The sequence below is a fragment of the Schistocerca piceifrons genome, chromosome 2 (assembly GCF_021461385.2).
Source record: "Schistocerca piceifrons isolate TAMUIC-IGC-003096 chromosome 2, iqSchPice1.1, whole genome shotgun sequence".
NCBI classification, from domain to species: domain Eukaryota; kingdom Metazoa; phylum Arthropoda; class Insecta; order Orthoptera; family Acrididae; genus Schistocerca; species Schistocerca piceifrons.
The window spans coordinates 129,790,807-129,797,911 of NC_060139.1; positions in this window are offsets into that span (position 1 = coordinate 129,790,807).

The window sequence follows — 7,105 nt, forward strand, 5'->3', positions numbered from 1 at the left end:
AAGAAACCAAACGTTAGAAATGACGATACTGTCAAAAAACACAGAATCATTGGTCATGACATTTGGTGAGAAGTGTGAAATCGAGCGCTCGTGTCTGGTGTTATGCACTAAACACGTTAAATTACAGTTAACAGTATGTATAGTATCAAGTACCGTACGTCACGAAAACCACAATACTAAAATATACAAGATTGTGTTACAAGTTTGTGGGGACGAATGATATCCTTGGAATTAGATTAGGTAATGGATGGAAGGTTGATTAGGTCATTAAAAGCTTAAAATTGGGGGCGTACTTCGTTGTAACCGATCATCTCTTTGTGAAAAATGATTATTTAAATAAAGTTTTTCTACTGGGCTACGTTTTTTCCCCTTCGCTGGTTGTACGTAGCACCTCTGCGTTGACTTCGTATCTATGACCACCGTTCAGCATATATTCAACAAAAATGGGGTCTGACTTGCGCAGTCGCCATCTAAGTGCATGGTGAGTCGGTCTAGCTTCCATATCCTTGCGTGCTTGAGCAATATACAGCTTGTTGTAGCCAATTCAAGCGATTTTATAAATACGACATGCAGTGACCAAAGATCTATATGTGTTTGTTAGTATCTTTGGTTGAAAGGTTTGGTTTCCCACATACGAAGAGCTCCACAGACGAAGAGAAGGGCGAAGGATCGCAGCGATCCATCGTATGGGCGACCGCTCACTTCGTAGATCGCACGTGTGTGGGCAAATTGCTGTGATCGGTCGCTGATCGCATGATAATCCCAGGCACTCTGATGGACTGTATAGGATTCGCGCACGCAGTATCGCTGCCTGGCTGATTAGCAGCGGTGTCTGGCAATATGGCTACGACTCGTTTCTCTGTTTATCAAGCGTGATTGTGCAGTTTTGTTTCGTTTCACTTTACCCAAGCCGACGACGAAATTTACGTTAGAATGTACAGCTGTCCAGCGACACATTACGCAACTGACGCTCAAATATGAAATGCAGCTGGGTGACGCCGTTCCAGACCGGGTGAGGGTGACTCAGTAATGGAGTGGGGCTGGGTGCACGGGCCATCCCTAACACGGCTGCGCGGGAGTGGGTGGGCGTAGGGGCCGCATTGGACCGACGACGAATTCGGACCGCACAGGACACTGTACACCAAGTACAAGAAGCGTCTACTGGATGCTGCTATCGGCACCAACGATAGGTCACACTAACTGCCGAACCGGTTTTGAATATTCGTCCCGATATTTAACAGGACCGTTTTGGAGAAACAACAGAATCCCTAACTTGGATGGCCGAACGGAAATCTCAAACCAATTGTCGTCTTCTGTTTTGCAGACTAGTTCGGCGCAGTCTTTCCTAGACAGATCTCTTCATTTCCGCGTAACCACTGCAATCCACATGGCGGGGACAAAGATATGAACACATCAGAAACACAACACATTACCATGCCTAATTAAGGTACAGAAAAACTGTTGGCATTCAAAACAGGTTCCAGTCGCATCGGGATGAATAAATACAGGTCCCATATGGTTTCCAATGCAATACCAAGGTAAATGGAAATGAGCGTATGACATCGTTGGCTGGGAGGCCCCTATTCCGGGAAGTTCGGCCGCCAAGTGCAAGTCTTATTTCATTCGACGCCACATTGGATGACTTGCGCGCCGGTGATGATGATGAAATGATGATGAGGACAACACAACACCCAGTCCCAAAGAAGACAAAATCTCCAACCCGCCCGGGAATCGAACCCGGGCCCGCCTGCATGGGAGGCGAGCACATTACCACCCAGCTAAGCAGGCGGACAATACCAAGGTAACGCTGGCTAAATCACCACCGAACCCAAGCAATGTTTCACTGCTGGGGCGTTAACTCGGCCGAAAATCGCGAACAGTCTGAAAGAAGACTCATCCAGCCTAATTACTTTCTTCTAGTGCTCCATAGTGCAGGCTATGCCATCGTAACCACATTTTTTACGGCATCTGCACCATTGGTAAGTGGCTGTGGTTTTGGAATTCTCGCTCACCCTGCAATGCCCAGTTTACGGAAATATCTTCTTGTAGTTTTAGTGCAGACAGGGTACGCGGGTGTGACATTCAGTTCTGAAGTGGCTTTTGCAGTTGTCATCTTCTTACTCGTATTTGTCGTCACAATCCTTTTCAACGGCCGTCCGTCACGATCACACAACGAATTCTTCCGTCCGCGTTGTAAATTCGCTTATGATGCTTCTCCGCTTTCCCTGAGTGCGGTATGAATCTTTGACATGATGCCTCTCCGAACACGAAACAATGGGTTTCTTGCGTACGGAAGCACCCACCATGCGTTTACCAACAATTTGTCCACTTTCGAACACAGTGAAATCTGACATACACTGAGGTGACAAGGGTCATGGGATATTGATATGCACGTATACAGGTGGCGGCAGTCTCCGTATACAAGGTATAAAAGGACAGAGCTCTCATTTGTACTCAGGTGATTCATGTGAAAAAATTTGCGTCGTTATTATGCCTGCACGACGGGAATTAAAAAACTTGTTGTTGCTAGAAACATGGGACGTTTCATTTCGGCATCTGTTAGGGAATTCAATATCAAGATCCACATTGTCAAGAGTGTGCCGAAAATACCAAATTTCAGCCATTACCTCTCAACACAGTATGCACAGCCATCGCGAGATCGTTACAAATCTCATAGAAAGTTTGAAGTGGAACACACTTGCAGACAGACGGCGAGCTAAACGTAAGAGGCTGCTCACTACATTCCGAATTATGATCTTCACCGAGGATGTAGAGCATATATTATTATCACCAACTTTCAAATCGAGCAATGATCACCATTCAAAGGTAAGGGAAATTAGAGCTCGTACTGAAGCGTTCAGACAGTCGTTAACCCTCGCGCGTTTCCCCAGTGTAACAGAGGGGGGGAAATATGACTTTGGTGCGAATTGTGCCATCTGCCACACATCGCTTGGTGGCCAGCGGAGTATATATGTAGACGTAGGACACGGACAATGCAGTGACAGACAGCCAACAAAGTACAGAGGCGTTTGAGTGGTCAGTGCTAACAGACAAGCAAAACTGCCTGAAACAACCGCAGAAATCAATAATGGGACGTACGATGAACATACCCGTTAGGACGGTGTAGGGAAATTTGGTGTTAACTGGCCATGCAAGCAGACGACCGAAGTGAGTAACTTCGCTAACAGCACAACATCGCCTGCAGCGCCTCTCCTGCGCCATGATGATATCGGTTGGACCCTAGACGACAGGAAAACAGTACTCTTTTCAGATTAGTCCTGATTTCAGTTGGCAAGAGCTGATGGCAGGGTTCGAGTGTTGCGCAGACACCACGAAACCATGGACCCAAGTCGTCAAAAAGTTTGAAGTGGAACACACTTGCAGACAGACGGCGAGCTAAACGTAAGAGGCTGCTCACTACATTCCGAATTATGATCTTCACCGAGGATGTAGAGCATATATTATTATCACCAACTTTCAAATCGAGCAATGATCACCATTCAAAGGTAAGGGAAATTAGAGCTCGTACTGAAGCGTTCAGACAGTCGTTAACCCTCGCGCGTTTCCCCAGTGTAACAGAGGGGGGGAAATATGACTTTGGTGCGAATTGTGCCATCTGCCACACATCGCTTGGTGGCCAGCGGAGTATATATGTAGACGTAGGACACGGACAATGCAGTGACAGACAGCCAACAAAGTACAGAGGCGTTTGAGTGGTCAGTGCTAACAGACAAGCAAAACTGCCTGAAACAACCGCAGAAATCAATAATGGGACGTACGATGAACATACCCGTTAGGACGGTGTAGGGAAATTTGGTGTTAACTGGCCATGCAAGCAGACGACCGAAGTGAGTAACTTCGCTAACAGCACAACATCGCCTGCAGCGCCTCTCCTGCGCCATGATGATATCGGTTGGACCCTAGACGACAGGAAAACAGTACTCTTTTCAGATTAGTCCTGATTTCAGTTGGCAAGAGCTGATGGCAGGGTTCGAGTGTTGCGCAGACACCACGAAACCATGGACCCAAGTCGTCAAAAAGGCACTGTGCAATCTGGTGGTGGCTCCATAATAGGACTGGGTCCTCTGGATCTGGGGCTATTTTGAGACGGTTTGCAGCCACTCGTAGACGCTATGTTCCCGAACACCGATGGAAATTTTATGGATGACAATGCGCCATGTCAGCAGGCCACGATTGATGGCGATAGGTTTGAAGAACATTCTGGACAGTTCGAGTGAATGGATTTGTTCAACATGAATCCCATAGGATACTTATGGGACATGATCGAGAGGAAATTTGGTCCACAAACTCCTGCACCGGCAACACTTCCGCATTTGTGGACGGCTGCAGAGGCAGCAGGACTCAATATTTCTGCAGCGGATTTCCAACGATTTGTTGAGTCCCTGCTACGTCAAGCTGCTGCACTACGACGTGGAAAAGAAGATCCGATTCGATTTTAGGAGGTACGCCATGGCTTTTGTCACCCCAGAATAATGGACTCACAACTACAAAGAGCATGGTTCTGACCACGACTGACACTTATAATGTGTTGACGAACTTCTACAACTGCCGTTCGTGGTTATATACAAGAGCGCAACCAGCAGGCCGTCTATCATCTGCGTTTACAATCAAGCACGCATTTCTCGCCCTGTTTCCATGTTTTTGTCCAACCTGCTTACTTTTTATGAACCTTGTTCTTGGCCTCGTTCTCCAATTTTACCTCCCACACCTCCCTCCATTACTAAATTCGCTATTTGTTGATGCGTAAGTATTTGTGCTACCAACTTCTCTCTTCTCCTTGTTAAGTTGTACTATCAACAGTCTTATTCTCTAATGCCGCTCAGTAACTCGTCTATGATTATCGGGCGTATCCATTTTATCTTCAGCACCGTTTTGCAACAACACATTTCAAACCCTCCGGTTCACTTCCCTGTATTGCTTAGCCCGCAATTACACTGCCATACAAGGTAACATATCTGGGAAATATTTTCACGAAATACTTAACAATATTTACAGGTAGAAAAACGAACTATCCCCTTCGAGGGTAGTCACTTGTTACAAAACATGCTTCCCTGCACCACTCCACTATCCAGCGATACTTTCTTCATCCACACAGTGCACCCCCATTTGAAATCAACCTAGTTAAAACGAGTGCATTACACTTACCTTTAGCATATCACTTGATTGCTGGACTCCTTGCTTCTGAACTGGGAGAAAGTGGAGGACTTCAGGCTGTCAGTGTTTGGTATCTGACCACCGCGGCTGATAGTAATAATAATAATTATTGTTATTACAATTTTACTTTCAAAGATGCACGGTAGAAAAAACAAAGTGTGTGTGTGTAGCGGATCGACTATGCTGGTAAGTGTCGTTCATACAATTGTTTCGTATACTGTAACCTCCAAATTGTGCCACATCTTAATGCTGGTATTTAGGAAAAAATGTAATTATTGGTAACTTATTTAATTAGTATCATTGTGTAACGAAATTGTGATAATACTAATTATCTTTTAAAAGTAATTTAGTGCAATGACCAGAACACACTCAGACCTTTATGTTTTTACCCCTCAGAAAATTTGATTTTACCGCTCAGAGGTAATCCCCACCCAAGTTGAAACCAACTCTTTTCTCTGTCTGTTCGGTTGGCTTAACGATTAATTTTGCTGGGAGTGTTTGTCTTGTCTATATTCCAGCAAAGCGTAGATCTTTTTCTGTTTTGCGTAAGTTGTCTATTTCGTGCTGCCTTCAGTTAGTTGCCAGAATTAATGTTTGCTTTTCGTGTTTTTGTATCAGTTCGTATATTTATTTTCCATGTGAACTGCATCCTGAATCCAGGGATTTTACGGGTACTTTTAGAACACGTGGCGATGTGTCAGCAGCTGTCCAGCCCAGTCAGCTTACGGGCAGAGAGGGACTTGAATAAAACTGTAACCGCTTTTACAGTCACAGTTTCGAATGGCTTATGCAATTACGAGTTAAGTGGTAGGATGCACATGTGGTAAATCTACCAATTAAAAAGTCGATGAATTTAGCCTGTTTATTTATAAATTGAAATGAGGTTTCCCCAGCCAATTGAAACAAGCAGTTAAGTGGTAGGATGCACATGTGGTAAATCTACCAATTAAAAAGTCGATGAATTTAGCCTGTTTATTTATAAATTGAAATGAGGTTTCCCCAGCCAATTGAAACAGGCAGTAGCTTGCCTAAGTAGAAGATTATCGACTGATGAATGTGAGTGAATTCCTAATGGACCAAACTCCTGAGGTCATCGGTCCCTAGACTTTTACTCTACTCACACTAACTTAGACTAACCTATGCTACAAACAACACACGCACTCATGTCCGAGGGAGGACTCGAACCTCCGGCGGGAGGGGCCGCGCAAACCGTGACATTGCTCCTCAAACCACGCAGCCACTCCGCGCGGCCTAAACATCACAAATTACTTTAATCATAAGATGGCGTAAATGTGTAGAACTTCCAGAGACTGTTAGTTTCAAATTCAGCTTTCGTTACCTCAGTTGCTATAACGATGTCGTTATAGTAATTATGGTTACAAAAGTTAATAAATCAGTCAAGAAGCCTAGCTGATTGTTTCTGCTATATACAGCAGATATGCAGTTGTTAGAATCTCACTTATATTCTTAACTGACATCAGTTAGTTCCAGTAAGATGGACATAGAGGAATTATGGCTGAAGTGTAAACAGATCGTATATCGTGGTCTGAAGAGTTACGTGCGTAGTAAAAGAGAACGCTCACATGATCACAACAAAGGTTATCAGAGATTCGTGCATCCGTGAAAATCTCTATGCCCGAAGCATACAACAGCTACCGCCGTCACACCTTAGCAAAAGACCTGGTTGAGAACCCGAGAAATATCTGGTCCCATGTAAAATCGCTAAGCGGGTCTAAGGCTTCCATTAAGTACCTCGTTAACCAGTCTGGTGTGGCAGTTGAAGATAGCGAAACGAAAGCCGAAAGTTTTAAATTGCAAGTTAAAGAAATCGTTCACACAGGAGAACCGCATAAACATACCGTCATTTGACCATCGCACAGACTCCCGTATGGACGACATAGTAATAAGCATCCCTGGTATACAAGAAGCA